Source organism: Quercus lobata, chromosome 2, assembly GCF_001633185.2.
Source record: "Quercus lobata isolate SW786 chromosome 2, ValleyOak3.0 Primary Assembly, whole genome shotgun sequence".
Taxonomy (NCBI): domain Eukaryota; kingdom Viridiplantae; phylum Streptophyta; class Magnoliopsida; order Fagales; family Fagaceae; genus Quercus; species Quercus lobata.
The window spans coordinates 8,229,786-8,248,671 of NC_044905.1; the positions used below are offsets into that span (position 1 = coordinate 8,229,786).

Genomic DNA, 18,886 nt, shown 5'->3' on the forward strand with positions numbered 1-18,886 from the left:
TTTTTTTTTTTTTTTTTTTTTTTTTTTTTTTTTTTTTTTTTTTGAGAAAACGATCATGACCTTTTCATTAAATAGGCATTAAGCCTCTGTCAAAAAATACAAAATGCAGAGCATTACTATGAATATCCTCCATCCACACTTGTGGTTCATACAAGTTTTTTGCTAATTTTGCAAGCTTATCAGCTACTTTGTTACCCTTGCGCCTAGTGTGTGAGTAAGATGCTTGTCTCAACTTGGCTGAAAGTGTCCGTGCTTCCTCTATTATGTGCCCAAAAGCTGTCAAACAGGGCTAGTCTGCTTTGAGGTGGTTGATAATAACCTCCGAATCACCTTCCAACACCATGTCTTGGAGTCCTAATTCAAGTGCGAATAAGATGGCCCTTCTGCATGCCAGAGCTTCCATGTCAGCAACCGTTGGTGGTAGTCTGATGCATTCTGAAAGGGAGGCGATAACCATGCCGTCTGAATCACGAGCAACCAAACCCAAACCCGCTGAGTCCATATCTATGAAAGTTTCTCCATCAAAATTTACTTTGTAGACTGAATGTGGGGGAGGCCGCCATTGGGTTGAGTGAGAAACCACGTCCTGTTGTGTTGGATAATCTTGCACCGAGTGATACTCTTGCAATCGTTCCACACCATCACTGAAAATTTTGTCCGTTGGCAAGGAAGTGGACCCGACCCTTTTTGCATTCTTGTTCAACCATAGACTCCATCCCATGTAAGCAAATAGTTCAGCCATGTGTTAGATTTTTTGTGCAAGGATTCCTTGAAATAAATCTTGGAAACTTACAAACCTTTCTGATAGGAAATTTCTGCAACATTCAAGCTCCTACCAGATATACTTCACTGTTTGGCAGCCCCACAAAGCATGTATACTATCTAAATGCGAAACTCGCAACACAAAATGCATTAACCATTGCACACCAAGCCCCGGCTACATTATTTTGAAGGTTTAATGCTTGATATGGGTGTACAGTGTAGTTTATTTCACGGTGACATAAGGAGAAGCTTCAAATTTCATAAGTAAATTATTCATATTTATATATTACGTGTTATTTTAAAAACACACAAATGAATGATTTTATGGATTAAATAATAAATAATATTCATGATGATATTATAAATTTTGTCATGCATTTATGTATACTACAAGAAATGAATAATATCAACTGAAAAATGATTTTATATTATTGTTACCCATGAAATGACATTCACATGGAACTATGAAAGTGAATTCTCCATCTGAATGTTGTTACATTACATACGTAACGGTGACACCAAATATCAACCATCATGTACCATGGTGGTATACTTGTATCATTGTTGACTATATATTTTTATTAATAATAATAAATTTATTATTAATTTTCTGAATGGTCATGAATTTAATTACACAAAACAAGCTGGGGCTTTCTTTGCATTAAAAGAAAGCCAATGCAAAGAAAGCCTAGGGATGGCAATTTTTCCCCGCCTCAATTAACCCACCCCTCCCCGCTTCGTCCTGCGCGGGTTTTCCCTGTCCCGCAAAGGCAATAGGGCGGGGATGGGTTTAGACTTTTTAGACCCACCCCATCCCTGCCCCGCCCCGCATTACTAAGGGTTATAATTGTAAATTTTTCATACCCTAAAACCCTACTATTTAAACAAACATATTAATATTAGCATATTTTATTCTACCAAATGTGATTCTCTGTCTTTATTTTGTTATGTGTTATATAATATGAGATTTTTATTTTATTTTTATGATTGTCTTGTTAAACACTTTGATATATTATTCAATTTTTTCTAAAAATTGATTTGATTTAATGGGATAAATTTGTAATTTCAAGTATATTTTTATTAATGAAATAAGTTTCATAAAAAAAATTGTACTAGTTGTAGGGCAAATTAACAAAAAGTAGAGTTTTACGAGGCAGGGCGGGGTTTCGCGGGGCCCCTAGGGGTGGGGATGGGGTGAGAAAGTATTCCCCGTCATGCGGGGCAGGGTGGGAATGGGGCAAGACAAAACCATGCGGGGCGGGGACGAAAACCCCATCCTTCGGCCCCACCCTACCACGTTGCCATCCCTAAGAAAGTCCATATTTTTATTTTATTTTTTATGAAATAAGACAAAGCCCATATAAGCAGCAGAGTGGGCTATATATTAATGTATAATACGAAAAATAATTGAGTAATGTAATGTAGCAAATTTCATTAGAATGAGAAGAGTGCACCTCAATTGGACACAGCTCGGACTGAGCAACCTAACCCAATACGTACGCTACAAGAAAATGGCGGGAAAGCTTGGCGCCAAAACCTGCGAAACTCCATTTTTGGTGGCAATCCCTCTATTTAAACTCAACCCATATTCTGCTCGGTCCCTAAAACTCAGCTTTTGCAAATACCCATTTCTCAACCGTTCCTTCTCTACGATCCTCACCATGGCTTAGCCAGATCTTATTAATCACAGCCCCAAAATCAAAGAACCATCGCTGAAGATCCCAAAGCTTGGCCAAAACGGTGTCGCTGCTGAAATCTTGAAGGACCCCATTTCACTACTCAGAGTGAAAAAGCTTTCTAAGAAAGCTGTTTTACCTTCCAGAGGCTCTCCTCTCTCTACTGGCTACGATCTCTCCAGGTATATAGGCAAAATTTGGTATTTAGACTGTTTTTAGAAATTTTTTTTTGTGAATAGTATGTGCGTCAAACTATTTAGTTAGTCAAACTCGAGTTCCGGCTCAAAATTCAAACTATAGTGGCGTTTTGACAAACGCCACTATATGTACCCTATAGTGGCGTTTTCTATAAACGCTACTATAGGCATTAAAAAAAACGCCACTATAGTGTTTGCTTTCCAGCCCAAAATCGAGTTTGGCAAACTCGAGTTTCAAAATCAGTCCAACTAACTAAATAGTTTGACGCGCATACTATTCACAAATTTTTTTTCTAAAAACAGTCTAAATACCAAATTTTTCCGGTATATATATATACACACACACATATAATCCACAATGTTTTCAATTTTTCTTCATCCAAATAAAGAAAAAAGAAAAAATTGTTTATGGGGGTTTTTATGATTTGTGTAGTGCAATGGAGACTAAAGTACCAGCAAGAGGAAAAGCACTGGTTCCAACCGATCTGAGCATTGCAATCCCTGAAGGAACTTACGCTCGTGTTGGTAATTTCTCACTCTCCTGTGTCTTAAAGGTGTTATTGAGTGTTTTTTTTGGAGTTTTAATGAAATGGGTATTTGTGATTATGTAGCGCCAAGGTTTGGATTGGCGTGGAAGCACTCGATCGATGTGGGTGCAGGTGTGATCGATGCTGACTACAGGGGTCCAGTTGGGGTTATACTGTTTAACCATTCAGATGTTGATTTTGAGGTGAAAGTGGGTGATAGGATTGCACAGTTGATTTTTGAGAAGATCTTGACACCTGATGTGATCGAGGTTGAGGATTTGGACGCCACGGTTAGAGGCGAGGTTGGGTTCGGGTCTACTGGCGTATGAGCGAGCTGCTTTGCTATTAGCAACGGTGCCGTTACTCCTGCTTTCGTTTTCTTAGGGATTAGATTTTGGATCAGTGACTTGTTTGATGTTGTGGTCTGTGAGTAATTATGTCGAACGGTCAGTGAGCAAGTTGTACTGATATTGCTTAATGATATTTTCAATGGAATTTAAGAAGCCTTATTCTGTAAATTAGTGTGTTCATTAAGCTTTCTTGTGATGTATACATACAATTTGTGGTATGCTATTGAACAGCAGAGCACAGATGAACATAATAAAGTTGAAACATGGGCCATGTGCCTATACAATTGCAGGTTAGGTTCAAACATGAGTTTGTACAGATTAGGTTTTTTACTCTTTAAAGTGAAACAGTGAGAGTTCATGATTATTTTCTGTCCTGAGTATCCTTAACTAAAATTATTGACCACAATTCAAAGTAGTCTTCAACTATTAAAGCTCCCCAAAAGCTTGGTCACACTTAAATTTTTCTTCAGTTAAAATGCCATGCCAGCAGCCTAGTACTAGGCTGCATTATAATTTACGAGGATTTGAGGTAGTTGCTGTAATTTGAAAGAAACCTTTAACATTTATACACACACAAGCACACAATATGATACTAATCTTACCAATCTTCCCTTTAATATAACAGAGTGCAAACAAATTGAAGGGTAAGATGAAAAATACCATAGCCAATAAAATAAGATTGATCATCAATATAGCAGCCTTTTGTTGATCTTAAAATTTGGGACTAAGGCTTGGTTGGTATCATCAATATGTTGAAAGGCCACTAATGAATTTGGTTCAACGACGAGGAGTATGATTCCTATGTGGATTCTGATCTTTGGGACTTGCCCTCCATGCAACTGAACCTTCTTGACGGAAATTTTGAGTCTCTGATCGTCGTCGAAGGCGTCCAATCCATCAATTTGACCAACTTCGATCTCCATTCTGCTCTCACAAAGGTAAACCCTTTTTCCTTTTCTACTTTTTTTTTTTTTTTTTTGGATAATTACACTTTACCCACCTGTGGTTTGCCTCTAATTCTATGTGCCTACCCGTGGTTTCAATTTTGACACTTTATCCACTTGTGATTCTCACCATGAGTGTGCCGTAACCCACCTCTCCACTTTCCGTTACTCTAACACAGAATAAGTAAAAAACAAACCCCAAAACGGATCAAAACACTCTCACTCAAATCTTAAACATGAAGAATATACCCAAAAATCTGAAGAACATAATATGTCTTGCACTTTATCTTTTCCTATTTGTCTCTTCAGTTGGCTCACTAGAGCAAGCCTAAGCGTTGTTCTTTTCTTTATATTTGTATACGGTTACTCTTTTACATTAATATAGTTCTATCTATTATCTCTGTAAGGTTGAATTTAATCAACCATGTGTTGGCTTTATTCCATGACAAATTTGCTTGTAATATAGCACTTAGAAACCTTGTATTTAGGTGGGAATCATGTAAGGGTAGTGTGTGAGAGAGTGTGAAGAAATGCTCAAGACAATGCAGTGAAGCAGAGACTCGCGGCTAGGACTCGCGGGTGGCTCGCGGCTTGCAAGCTGCCAAAAGTTGCTCACGTGTAGAGCATGCAGGGGAGCTGAACAGTCACGCCACCTGGAGCACTACACGACAAAAATCCAGACTGGCCATTAAGTTAGCTCGCGACTTGAACTCGCGACTCAGTCAAGTCGCGAGGTCAAGTCGCTAGCCAGCCCTGTTTTTGGAAAAACTGACTCTTCGTATTCCATTCTCACACCAGTATAAATACCCCTCATTCCCACAAGATATGTGTGGCCATTCAGAAAGAAAAACCCTAAGAGAGGTTTCTTCAAAACACTCACCCAATTAGAGAGAGCTACTCATTCTTAGAGAGAAACCTTTGTAGTCTCTTCTCATTCCCTCTCTCATTGTCATACCTATTGAGAGGAGATTTCTATCCAAACACTACCCACACCAATTTAGAGTGTTGAGTGTTTTTGGAGCTTTGGGAAGCATTGGAGGATGCCAAGGATGGCGGATGCTATGGTCTAGTAGCGGAATCCGGTAAGCTAGAAAAGAAAAAGGTTCGGCGCAACCTCGTTGGAGCAAGAAGCTTGGAGGGCTTAGGTACATCGGGTAGATTAGGCTTGGAGGGTCTATTGCTGTTCATGTATCCCAACTACATTTTCTAGTGGATTATTGACCGTTTGGAGGGCGGCGGAGAGGTTTTACGCCGAGGGCTTCGGTTTCCTCTTCAATAACACATCGTGTGTTGTCCTTGTGTTTGCATCTCTCTTCCCTTTATCTTTGCCTTTTATTTTCTGCTGTGGATGTGATTTATAATTGGCTTAGATTGATTTCCAATTCTGTTTATAGCTTATATTCATTTTCCGCACACTAGTTGTTTGACATATTGCTTGAATTGATTAAGTTGTAATTTGGGGGTCTAAACGTTCAAAGGTGTTTTTGTACACGTTTTTGAACTTTCATTTGGTATCAGAGCGGGTACACTTGTTGTGGTTTAAATACCTAAGTGTGATCCTTGACCCCTTGTGTGTTTTGCCATGGATAATGCTTTGTATGCTTCTATGGATATTGTTGATTGTAACATGCCATGTGTTTGTGAAAATGCCTCTATGAGTGTTAATCCTCATAATTGTGATGATATGTTACTTGAATCTATGGGTGTTGTTGACAAACTCTTGAAGAAAGTAGCTAAGAAGTTTCAAAAGAATTTGAGCAAGTTAGTTTGTGAAAAGGATGATTTGATTGCTAAACTCAATGAATCCAACAAATTGATTGAGAAATATAAGAATCTTGCTGAAATTTCTCTTGAAAAGCTGAAAGAGTTTGAATGTTTAAATAAGGACTTGGATGCTAAACTTGTTTTGTCTAACAAACTTGTTGATGATCTTAAATCTGAAAATGAATCTTTTAAGATGCATGCCAAGTGTTTGATTGCTGAACCTGTTGCTAAAATGGAAGAAAATATATGTTGCAATCATGTTGTGGTACCCGATTTTGTGCCTATTGTGTGTTCTACCTCAAAGGACAAATCGGTGTATATTCCTCCACACAAAAGATATCAAAAAGTAGAGAGAAAGGCTCTTAAGCCTAAGCCTCTATTTAGGTCCCAATCTAGGGATTTGAGTGGATCTAAGTTTGTTCCTACTTGCCACCATTGTGGTGTGATCGGTCACATAAGACCCCAATGCCCCAAGTTAAAAAGAGAACAAACCTTTGTTGTTAGATCCCTTCCTAAAAAGCCTAATGGACCTAAATACATTGTTTGTCACCATTGTGGTGCCTTTGGTCATCTTAGACCTCATTGCTCTAAATTTCAAGCTCTTAAGAGAATCAAAAGAAAAGAGAAACTTGAGCTTTTTGGAAGTTGTGCTTTGAAAGCTAAACCAGATTGGATGAAAAATGGTAAGTTGTTGAAGAAAGTGGTTAATGCTCTTACCTCCTTGTCTATGTGCATCTCCGGTTTTCATTCTTCCAACCCTCGTCTCACATCCCATGAGACACTCATTCCAAACAATCATTCCGTTTGGATGAGGAAGGGTTCCTATGGTTGAGCTTGTGCTCTTTTTGGTCCTTGATCTAATTCTTTCGATCTTTGTAGGACCCTTCATGCATTAAATGTCATATCTTTATGCATTTTGTGCCTCTTGCATTCATTTATATGCATTATTTTGTTTTTGATCTTACTTTTATATTTTAGTTTTGTGTGAGTAAAAAATCCAAAACCACATAAAAAGTGAAAAATTCAAAAAGTTTGATCGTATATGTTTGAGCACATATCACATGTGAGTTTAGCCTTGTACCTTTGTACAAATGGCTTTGTGCATTTACGAGCTTAGCTTGTTAGTTTTGCACTTATATCTTTGTGGGAAAAATCTTGACATCTTTGTGTGATTGTTGTAAATCGATCTTCAAGCTTGTCATGAATGATTAGTCAATAGTCATGTTGGTTTTGATACATGCGTAGACTTGTGCTTATATCTCTTCCCACTCTTTTATTTTTATTGCTTAAAGAGCTCAATAAATGTAAATCTCAAAATGAAAAGAGATAATGAGCTACAAAAGCCGTCGCATATACTAGTATTCGACTAGGAAAAAGGGAAAGCGACTTATATGAAAATGTATGATGCCTAAAAAGCCAAAGGCTTGTTCATCAAATTGAAATATCACAAATTTCAGGCATCAATCTCAAAATGAGATGTTTTGATTCAAAATGATCAAATGTTATGAATTGTAAAGAAGCCAAATGAAAAGCTTCATCATATGTAATCATTTTCTTGTGGGAGGTCATATATGCTCATTTCTATAATTGAGATAGACCACTTGACTTAGCACTAGTTATGTATGACTTGATTAAATTGATCATTGAAACTTTACTCTAGACTAAGGACTATTCCACATTTGATACACACACACAACACACATGCCTAATGTTCAATGAATGTCTTATTCATTTGTTAGATTGTACTTGTCTAAATGTGATGTGTGTGTGCTCAATCTTATATGGATTAATCCAAAAATATTTTTGATCATTTTATATGTTTTTGGAAGTGATTTTTATCACTTTTTGTGTTTATGTTTAGTGCTTACTGTGTTTTTCAATGTTTAAACATGTTCTGGTTTGAAAAACAAGTGTCAGATTTTTTGGCCACTCATTTTGGCTACTTGCGTGAGCTGCCAGCAAGCTGCCAGTTTTGGCTACTCGGTTTGGCGGCTTGCAAGCCGCGAGTCTAAGCCGCGAGTTCATACAGAGAGGTTTCGCGGCTCACTCGCGACTTGGCTCGCGACTCGCCAATCGCGAGTCGCCCAGAATCAGCTTTTTTAAACAGCTTTTTCGTGGGATACTTGTTTTAAACCTCTCCCATCCTCTCTAAAACCCCTCTTTCAATATTTTTACATCAAAACCTAACCAATTTGAATGGTTTTTCATTCCATTAACATTTCTATGGTAATTATAAATTCTTTTCATTATTTTTGATCCTTGGATTATGTTTTGGAGAGTTTTGTGCTTTTGGTTGGGATTTTTATCATTGGGGTTGGGAAAACTTAATTTTTGTCAAATTTCTTCATGGGATTGGTTTCTTTTGTTGATATGCATTGGATGTTGGCCCCTTGTGGCAGTAAGAACATGTATTAAGGGTGGATTTCATGATGTTCATGCATTGTTTCACATTATTGTTCATAATGTGCATGCTAGGTGTTTGATAAAATGCCTCTTAGACATTTTCTCGCTTGTTTGGACTCCGATGAGTACCAAACTTTGGGGTTTCTCATGTTTCCTCATTAGGAACATGTTTGGTTCATTAGTTGTGTATTTTGCACACTTTGCCCCACATGTACATTTTTCATGCATTGGACATGCATTGCACTTAGCCACCTCTTGCACACACTTTTGTTACTCTTGTCATGCATTGGTCTTTACCTTATTTCTTCATCCTAGCATGTCATGCTTACCTTATGCTTTGTAGCATGTTACTTTATCTTAGGTTTGAGCTTCATTTTCTCATTCATCTTGCACCCCTCATGCATCATTAGCATTGTTCATACCTTCATCTCTTGCCCTCGTTTCTTCTTGACCCTTTGTCTATTCCTGATAAAAAGGGGGAGAGTATACTCTAGAAAATGTTTCGGAGTATTTTGTCATTTCTATATGACTCTTGTGCACATCCTTAGGGGGAGAAATTTTATTTCTCATGCACATTTGTAGGGGGAGAGATATTCCATAGGGGAGATGCATATACCAAAGGGGAGAAGACATTGTGTTAACTAGAAAACCTTGTTCTGTTTGTTTTCTTGTTGGCTTTATGGTGCTTTGTGTTATGCTTTGGTGTTCTCATTGCATCATGTTTGTGCTTTGGACATGCATATATCTCTATGTTATTATGCTTCATTGAATGCATGTTCAGATGATCATTTGCTTTGCTATGTGATCATTGTAGTCATTTCTATACTTGTTATATTATACTTGTCTTTTATTACTTGCTTTACCTTGAGGGTCTAATGTGTTTTGTGCAAGTGTTTCAGGGTACAAGTATATATATGTTCCAAGTGCATCACAGCTTCTCATCACTTTGAAGGGGAGAAATTTTAAGCACTTTTAGTTTATATTGTTTAAGTTTTTATTTAATATATTGTGTTTGTACCCATGTGCTTTTGTAAGCTTTTAGGGTTTTGTTTTTATGCATATCTGTAGGCTTTATGGTTTGTACCATGCTTTATGCAGCCTTTTATATTTTGTTGAAATCAGTACTTTAATCTAAATGTTCTGCATTTTGGTTTATGTATTGTCACTCTTGTGCCCTTGTAGGATTGTTCCTAGATGCATATACCTTGTGTGTTATGCATTGGTTGAGTGTTGAACATACAAGTGTCTTGCCTTGTGCTTGTTAACTTGTATGTCCTTGTGTTCATTCCAAGTGTGAATAAGCACTGTGATCACTACCTTGTGGTGTTCACTTGGTTGATCAAGCTATGGTTTGTTTCTTAACTCCATCTTTGCTTGATCACATATTGCCTGTTTCATATGCATTATATGATTTTCTGCTTACAATGATCATGGTGTATTGTTGTGTTTCAGGAGATTCATGTTCATATGATTCAAGAGCTGCACAGCTTCTAGATTTAGGTGTGAGTGAGTTTTGCCATTGTTCCCAAACTCACGTTTAAGTCTAGAGTCTGTTTTAGGGTGTTTTGTCATGGAATAGCCAAAGGGGGAGATTGTAAGGTTGAATTTAATCAACCATGTGTTGGCTTTATTCCATGACAAATTTGCTTGTAATATAGCACTTAGAAACCTTGTATTTAGGTGGGAATCATGTAAGGGTAGTGTGTGAGAGAGTGTGAAGAAATGCTCAAGACAGTGCAGTGAAGCAGAGACTCGCGGCTAGGACTCGCGGGTGGCTCGCGGCTTGCAAGCCGCCAAAAGTTGCTCACGTGCAGAGCATGCAGGGGAGCTGAACAGTCACGCCACCTGGAGCACTACACGACAAAAATCCAGACTGGCCATTAAGTTAGCTCGCGACTTGAACTCGCGACTCAGTCAAGTCGCGAGGTCAAGTCGCCAGCCAGCCCTGTTTTTGGAAAAACTGACTCTTCGTATTCCATTCTCACACCAGTATAAATACCCCTCATTCCCACAAGATATGTGTGGCTATTCAGAAAGAAAAACCCTAAGAGAGGTTTCTTCAAAACACCCACCCAATTAGAGAGAGCTACTCATTCTTAGAGAGAAACCTTTGTAGTCTCTTCTCATTCCCTCTCTCATTGTCATACCTATTGAGAGGAGATTTCTATCCAAACACTACCCACACCAATTTAGAGTGTTGAGTGTTTTTGGAGCTTTGGGAAGCATTGGAGGATGCCAAGGATGGCGGATGCTATGGTCTAGTAGCTGAATCCAGTAAGCTAGAAAATAAAAAAGTTCGGCGCAACCTCGTTGGAGCAAGAAGCTTGGAGGGCTTAGGTACATCGGGTAGATTAGGCTTGGAGGGTCTATTGCTGTTCATGTATCCCAACTACATTTTCTAGTGGATTATTGACCGCTTGGAGGGCGGCGGAGAGGTTTTACGCCGAGGGCTTCGGTTTCCTCTTCGATAACACATCGTGTGTTGTCCTTGTGTTTGCATCTCTCTTCCCTTTATCTTTGCCTTTTATTTTCTGCTGTGGATGTGATTTATAATTGGCTTAGATTGATTTCCAATTCTGTTTATAGCTTATGTTCATTTTCCGCACACTAGTTGTTTGACATATTGCTTGAATTGATTAAGTTGTAATTTGGGGGTCTAAACGTTCAAAGGTGTTTTTGTACACGTTTTTGAACTTTCAATCTCAAAAAAAAAAAAAAAGTGAAACCCAGAGTCTGAGAGCAAATATATGGTTTAATTTTGTTGGACCTAATAGGCTTGGTAAGAAGAAAATAGCTCTTGCTCTTGCTGAGAAAATATGATATTTATAGTGGTATATTTATAGTAATATATTTATAGAAAATATGGTTTAATTTGCTCTTGCTCTTACGAACCCGGGTAGTTTCCAAATGGGTGTCAGATTGAATTTGATAGGGATCAGGCAAATGGGTATTGATTGAATCAGTGTTGACATTATTGGGTTTTAATTTAAGAGAATCACCAGTGGCATTACTATTACTAGTTCCAAGCACAACGAAATGGACATACAACAACAAAATCCAAAAGAAAGCTGACAAAGATGCCAAGAAACAAAGCCTAGTGTTGTGATTCTTTCCGGTTCCCTTCTCCATTTGCTCAATGGGAACACTCGACGCCGTACGGCGTCGCATCACCTCTTGAAATCAATCCCAAAATTATCTAACAGTAACAATCAAAACAAAGAAAATCCCATTTCACACACATCCCCAACAAACTATTTTCTCAACAAAACAAATTACAAATAAAGTGTTTGTTGAATCAGTTGGCGGATCTTCAGGAGAGCTAGAAATGAAGATTTTCACAAATAGAATTAACAGAACAAAGAGAATTGAAAGAAAGAGAGAGACTTATTGGGTTTTGATTTTCTGAGCAAGATCGACAATTTTTTTATTATTATTTATAAATAATTTTTCTGGGCATATGTTAGGAAAGAGACCAGTAGAGAAGGAAAATATGATATTTATAGAGGTTGACTTAGGTTTGATTTTTCTGGGCATATGTTCTCATAGAAGTTCTTAAGTAAGGAGTGGGGTTTGGTTGGTAAAGTTTAGTGATTTAAAATTTTCTTCAATTTCAAGTTTTGAAACCTGGGTTGGCGAAAGACTGGAAATTGGTCACTGGTTTTGGCTTGGGAATTGGAGCTCGACGCCTTAACGAAAATGCTGCTGTTAATTGAGAGGTTGTTGTGATTCATCAGAAGAAGAGGGGCAGTGGACATTGAAATGAGAGAAGGGTTCATGAGAGTGTCCTTGTCCCTCCATGAAAATTGGGTTCTAATCTTACAGCTTAATGATTTTTCGAAGATGTTTCATTAAGTCAGTGATAGGTTGATCTGGGATTTTTTTTTTCTAGGTATGTTCTTCATGTTCAAGATTTGTGTGAAGGGAAAGAGAGACAAATACCACTTTTTGATCTTCTTTCTCTTGCATTTTTGTGCTATTTTTTGTTTTGGGAGGAGAGAGACATAAAACTAGTACAAAAATACCTATTTACCCTTAATTTTAACAGAGGTAGGTTACGACACACTCACGGTGAGAATCACAAGTGGGTAAAGTGTCAAAATTGAAACCACGGGTAGGCACATAGAATTAGAGGCAAACCATAGGTGGGTAAAGTGTAATTATTCCTTCTTTTTTTTTTTTTAAAGATTTTATTTGGAAACTGTGTTCAAAATGTTATATTTTCACAAAATGTGATTCAAATTGTAACCATGTAATTTTTGTATTTTGAGTTTCGTTTCTAATAAAGCCATTTAAACGCTCAATTTTTATTTATTTTTATAATGATTTTGGGTTAGTATTTAGTGAGAAGTTAAACCTTATGTGTGTAAAATTTAGTTGTATTTGATTTTTTAACAATGTAGAGAAAATGTGAGTTGCTTTGAATTTTACTGTTGCAAATTTGGGATATTTATAGTTATTGGAACAAGTGGGGTTTGAGGTAACTGATGGTGGAGAATGGAAGTTCTGGAAGTATATGGAGGAAGCTAAGTTTGGACCAGGGCTGCCGGTTCATACTGCTTTCATTATGGGAAAATTACTGGCAGGGGATCGAAATTTACAAGGTTTGTTTATATATATATATATGCTTTATTAATTTTTGTAATTATCAGATACAAGTTTAATATTTTTTGCAATGCTAAATATGAGGGATGTCTTGATTGGGTCTTACATTAAACACATTTGAGAAACAAACTAATTTTTTTAGTGCTTGCTTTAAGAGCTTGTCTATTCATGTGGATGCTGGGTCTTTGACACTTTTATATCTTGATTTAATTGGGAGAATTTCTTAATCACATGAAGAATTTTGGAGCTGAGTAAAGATTTGTAGAAATTAAGTGAGAAATTATGTCATCTGTTCCGAGTTATTGGACTTTCCTGACAAAATTATATTGCTTATCTAAAGAAGAAACAAGTTAGCATGTTTTGCTGATCACAGTCTTGGTATTTCTAATAAATAATCGCCATCCTTCCTTGATGTGAATATTTGAATCTCATTTTAAGCAGTTTATTACCTTTATAGCAAATTCTATATCTTGTATGTGATATGGAACTAATATGAAGTATTCATTAGCAGAGTGGTGCAAGTGGATGTCAGTCCAAAGCTGTCTAAGCTGGCTTCTGGAAGTAAAACCAAGCAGTGATCGTGTGGGGCCTCTGATAGTAGTTGGTCTTGGAAATGACTCAATTCAACCTGCAGATCAGAAAGTCCCATCCATCTTACGGCATCAGGTTTGCTTACTTGTGAATTAGTGCCATTTCTAGATGGAGCAAAAATAAAACATTCAGTTGCAAGGAAAGATCTGCTGTCAAATCACTGGATAATCTGGAAGGCAGAAGCAGTGATATGACCCTGACTTTTGAGGGTCATTAGAATGATTTTGAATGGCCCATAAATTTACTTTTTTCTTTCGGTAATTTTTTTGGAAGCAGAAATGTGAAAAGGAAATTTGGTGCTTAGACAATTAAATTCCAACAGAATCATGTTTGAAACCCCTTGGTAGTTCTTTTCATATTTTAGGGGTATCTAAACCCCTTTGCCATTATATAAAGAATTGCCCCCCTTCCCCCTTTCTGACAAAGGATGATTTCATATTGCTTCTTGGTATTCTAATTGTAAGTTAGAATTCTTGTACTAACGTTGGGTATAAAAGTTCTTGACTAGAGCTTTATTGCAAGTTCAATTCCATAAAGTTGCTTCTATTTTTGCCTAAATCTAATACCTATCTGTCTAAACTTTGAAGGTGATGTTCAAGAAACAGATTCTGAATCAAGATGTATACCATATTCAAATACTGGTAGTGTTGTCATTTTTTAACATTTAGACTTCTACTCAAACATAAGGTTGCGTTTGGAAACTTGAATTTGGATTGGATTTTGATTCTAAATCAATATATTTGAGATACCATGATTTCAAATTCATTTATTTTTGATATCATTTCAAATCCAAGAATTTTAAATGTTTAAAATCTTTGTTGGATTTGTCAAATCCAAATCCTTGACTTCTTTTAAAGCATCCAAACAAGTTATTTGCATTTTAATCACCCAAATCCAAATCCTGTTTTCCAAACGCATTGTAAGGGGATTCCTCTGTATAGTTGTCCGCATGCATCTTGGTAATATATCTTCCATTCTTTTTCTTTTTCTTTTTTCTTTTTTTCAGCAGTATCCTCCTGGTGTTAAACTTGTACCAATTGGAAGTAAGACAGCAAAGCCTTTCCGTACAACAAACTTGATCATATTTGCACCTGAAAATGTTTCAAATGAAAGTGAGAACAATAGTTTTGTTGCTTGGGGATGCATTGATAGTGGATCCAGGATGGAGGTCTGAATTCCATGAAGAGGTATAATTTCTTTTGCTATGCTGAGATGCTGCTGCCTTTTTGACATTCTCATTCTCAAATACCATCTATGGATTTAGTGAACTCAATAATGTTTGAAATAGGATATTTTATTGTTGTCCCTACTGTGGGCTTCTTACATACTCGTGGATTTCCTACTTGAATACATTTTATGGGAAAAACTTGTGTCACTTTCAAATTATAAAAAGGGAAAAAAGAAACATGAGCTAATTTTATAGCCATTGTTTTCCATTTATATGAAAGTAAGAATCCTTTTCTCATTCTTGTGGATTACCTGCTTGGCAGAGTTCCACCATTTTTACTGTCCTTGGAAGCTATCTTTGCACTTTCTTGAGTAACAGTGCTGTCTTATAAAATGGAAGCGTCAAAGAAAAGTAGCGGCTTTGGGATAAGTTCCTCCACCTTTGAACCAAATTATAGCTCTGTGTCTGGCACACTTTTGATGTGTCCCTTTAAAAATGGGAGTTCCTAAAAAAAGGAAGGGTATTGGATAAATTCTGACAGTTTTGATCCAATACAACTCTTCATGTAGGGCTGTTAATAAGCTCCTTTACTAGGGTTCCATTCTCTAGAGCATTCCTTTTGGGATCAGTTGCTCTTTCTAATAATCCATATAGCCTTTATTTTGTCTGATGTATGGATATAATGCACTTCCTCTTTTAATTGGCAGACATTTGGTTGTACGAAAATTAATCCTGACGTTTCATTGCAACTTTGTTTATGGACCCTAAGGCTCATTTTTGTGGCTTTTAGGCCATCAGTGGGTCTTGGAGGATCACAATTGGTCTCACATCAGCTGGATGCCATCTGGCTATTGGATATTTGGGAGCTCCAATTGGTCTTATATTAATGTTAGCCATCAACAGAATCTATTGGTCCTTTTCAAGAGGTTATGTGGCTTCCCATGGAGTTCGTGAATCTGTCCTTCAGCACATTTTGATTGACTTGTAACCGTAAAGTGGGATTTGGAACTCTCCTGGGAAGGATCCTATTTAAAACTTGTCAGCTGTCAAGGCTGTGAACAATAAGAGATCAGTAATCAAATCATTGGTAGTTTCCATGCTTTCTAAGGGTTTCTCTACTTGTCTTTTTATTATTTTTTTATTTGAAAAAATTAAGGACTTAACTAACAGAAATGTTGGTTCTCTTCTGTTATGTATTAATTCTTTTCAATATGACTAATCATATAATTGGACATAGTTTTGATAATGTATGTTGCTGTTGATTAATTCATATTTATTTTATTTAATTTACATTCATCAATTAAAATGATTAGTAGTCTTACAGTGTTTTGGAGGGAAAGGGGAGTAGAGGGTATGGGGGATAAGTAGAGGAGAGGGGAGGGGAATGGTTATCCCTTCCCTTATTTGGATGTTTTACAAATTAAGAGGGGGAGGGATATCTATACCCCTCCCCTTTGTTTGGATGTATTAAAAATTGAATGGGAAGGAGGACATGATAAACATCATATAAGTTAACAATTATAGCCCTCTATGTTCATTAGAAGAAGTAGATATAAATTCTAAAAAAAATAACAGAAAAGAAATAGGTATAAATTGACAATTTAATTTTTTTTAATCTAAGTGGTTACCTTCCCGCCCCCTTGCCCTCCAACTTCCCCCAGTTTGGTGGAATTAAAAAAATGAGGGGTTCGGAGTGGTATCTTACCCCTCCAAATCCCCACAAACCCCTTCCTACACCCTTTCAAAAAACAAAAAAATTCCAAGCAAGGTTTATTAAACACCTCCCATCCCGTCCCCTATACTCCCTGCAATTTTCCCTCCATCCAAACAACCCATTAGAGATGTGCCTTTGTACATGCCTATAAAATGATATGCAGTCACCCTTACAGCAAATGATGCTTACTTTCTAATTTTTTTAAAATATTTTTTTCTTAGTAACTGATAAAATTGTTGTTTACATGATCAGCTCCAAAAAATAGTTGCTGCTTTGCCACGGAAGTTAGTTGTCTTTGTTACCCATCATCATCGGGGGTCATGTGGATGGTAAGTTTTTATAGTATTAAGTAACATAACTGAGAGGAAAGGTTTATTTTTTGTTTAATGCTGTGTTTTTAAATGCCAATCACAACAGTAGATTACACATAAGTAAGGAGATATATTCTTCTCAAAAAAAAAAAAAAAGGAGATATATGATATATCACACACATGTTAAACACTTGATTATTTTTGCATGTATTAACCGTGAAAATTGGGTGATGACTACAAAATTTAGTTCCAAATGGTTTACTAAAAAATAGTTTATGTATAAAATGCTATGAATCCGATAAAGAATAAAATGATTCTTGCGATTCTGTGGAGGATGTACAGGCCATGTTTTGTTCCTTTGAAGACAAGGTGTATTTTGTTTTTATTTCCTGTTTTCTGTGGGACTCACCAGTGAAAAACTTGTTTGGGTTTGCCTTTTGTTCTTAGTTTTCATTTTTAAGATCCAAAAATGTGGGTATGATTACAGAAAATGAAAAAAACTTTTTGGTATTTTCATTGTCAGCAAATATGAAGTCAGTGGCATTCTCATAATAAAATGGATAAGAGTGGGACCCATCTGTCACTATCAAGACCCGTGTAAAATACTAAAATCACACCCAACGGTGCTCTCTCATTTTCCTTCACTCTCTCTCTCTCTTTCTCTCTCTCTCTCCTCTCCGACACCCTGTCTCTCAGCTCTCTCTCTCTCTCTCTCTCTCGATTGCTAATTCATATTTTTTTATCTGAATTATGGGGATATACAAATTGGGAATGTTTTCTTTTTGACTTAGAAATTTTGGTTTTATTCTGATTTGTGATGATCAATGGGTGGAACTTTTGTTTTGGTTGATGTTTTTGAGTAAATTGTTTTAATTGATGAATTGGGTCATTGGGAATTGTTTGTAATCCTAGCGTTGCCTTTTCACTGACTGTTAACTAAGGAAGATGAAATTGAAAGGATGGTGCTAGTGGGAAGCCACACCCTTTTGGCAAATTTTACCGAGAAATTATTGCGGTTTAGTTGTGGTGGGGGATGTAATGGTGATGGAGGTGGCTGCTGATGGATTTGGTTTTTGTTTTGGTTTTACCATTGGTGTAGGTGTGGTGGTGAATTTTTAATTGAAAAGATATAAGGAGGAAAAAAAAAAAAAAAGACCCAAAAATTGGTGCCAAACTGAAAATGTGTACAGGATTTGAGAATAGATATGAAAACAAGCCCAACAAGAACCAAATAGGGCCATTATAATCATACTTATTTTGTTTTGGGGAGGATGGACCATTGATGGCCAGTGAACAAGAAATCTTAGCTTTTCTTCTAAAAAGAAAAAGTAGAAAACGAAGACAGTGAGTTAAAGTTGTGTTTACCTATCAAAGCAAACAAAAAGAGAAAAAGGGGGAAAGCAACTAAAGAAAATGGCCTCCCCTTAATCTCTTAGTGTAAGTTCTACTCTAATAAAACTTCTCCACTCTATAAAACTTACTTGGTGCTCTCTCAGACTATTACTTTTAGCTGGATATCTGCATTCTAAAATTCTGATTAATGTGTTTTTTTTAAAAACCGGATGCTGTACTGGGTAGTAATTCTCTATTTCTTGGCTTGTTTCTGGTCTTTCAATTGTCCAAAAGTGCAACCCCAATGCTACTTTATTAGTGCATGAAAATACAATGCAGCGCATTGGAAAAGGTTATGATTCTAACATTATAGTTTTGTGTCTAATGGTTGAGATTACCGATTGTTTAAAGATATAATGTTGTTTCTTAGATCTTCTATCTTTACTCATTATTTTGGTGTATTAAATTGATGACCAGTGTTCATAGAATCTTAAACTGCATCTGTCAATTAAAAAAGAAGTAGATGCCATGCCAAAGCATTATGG

The 18,886-nt window shown here is 36.7% G+C and overlaps 2 pseudogenes; both read left to right on the forward strand.

Moving 5' to 3' along the window:
- The first annotated feature begins 2,273 nt into the window (after window positions 1–2,273).
- LOC115956853 lies at window positions 2,274–3,680 on the forward strand (annotated as a pseudogene).
- Window positions 3,681–4,288: 608 nt separating this feature from the next.
- Window positions 4,289–18,886, forward strand: part of LOC115958471 — a 51,293-nt pseudogene continuing 36,695 nt past the window's right edge.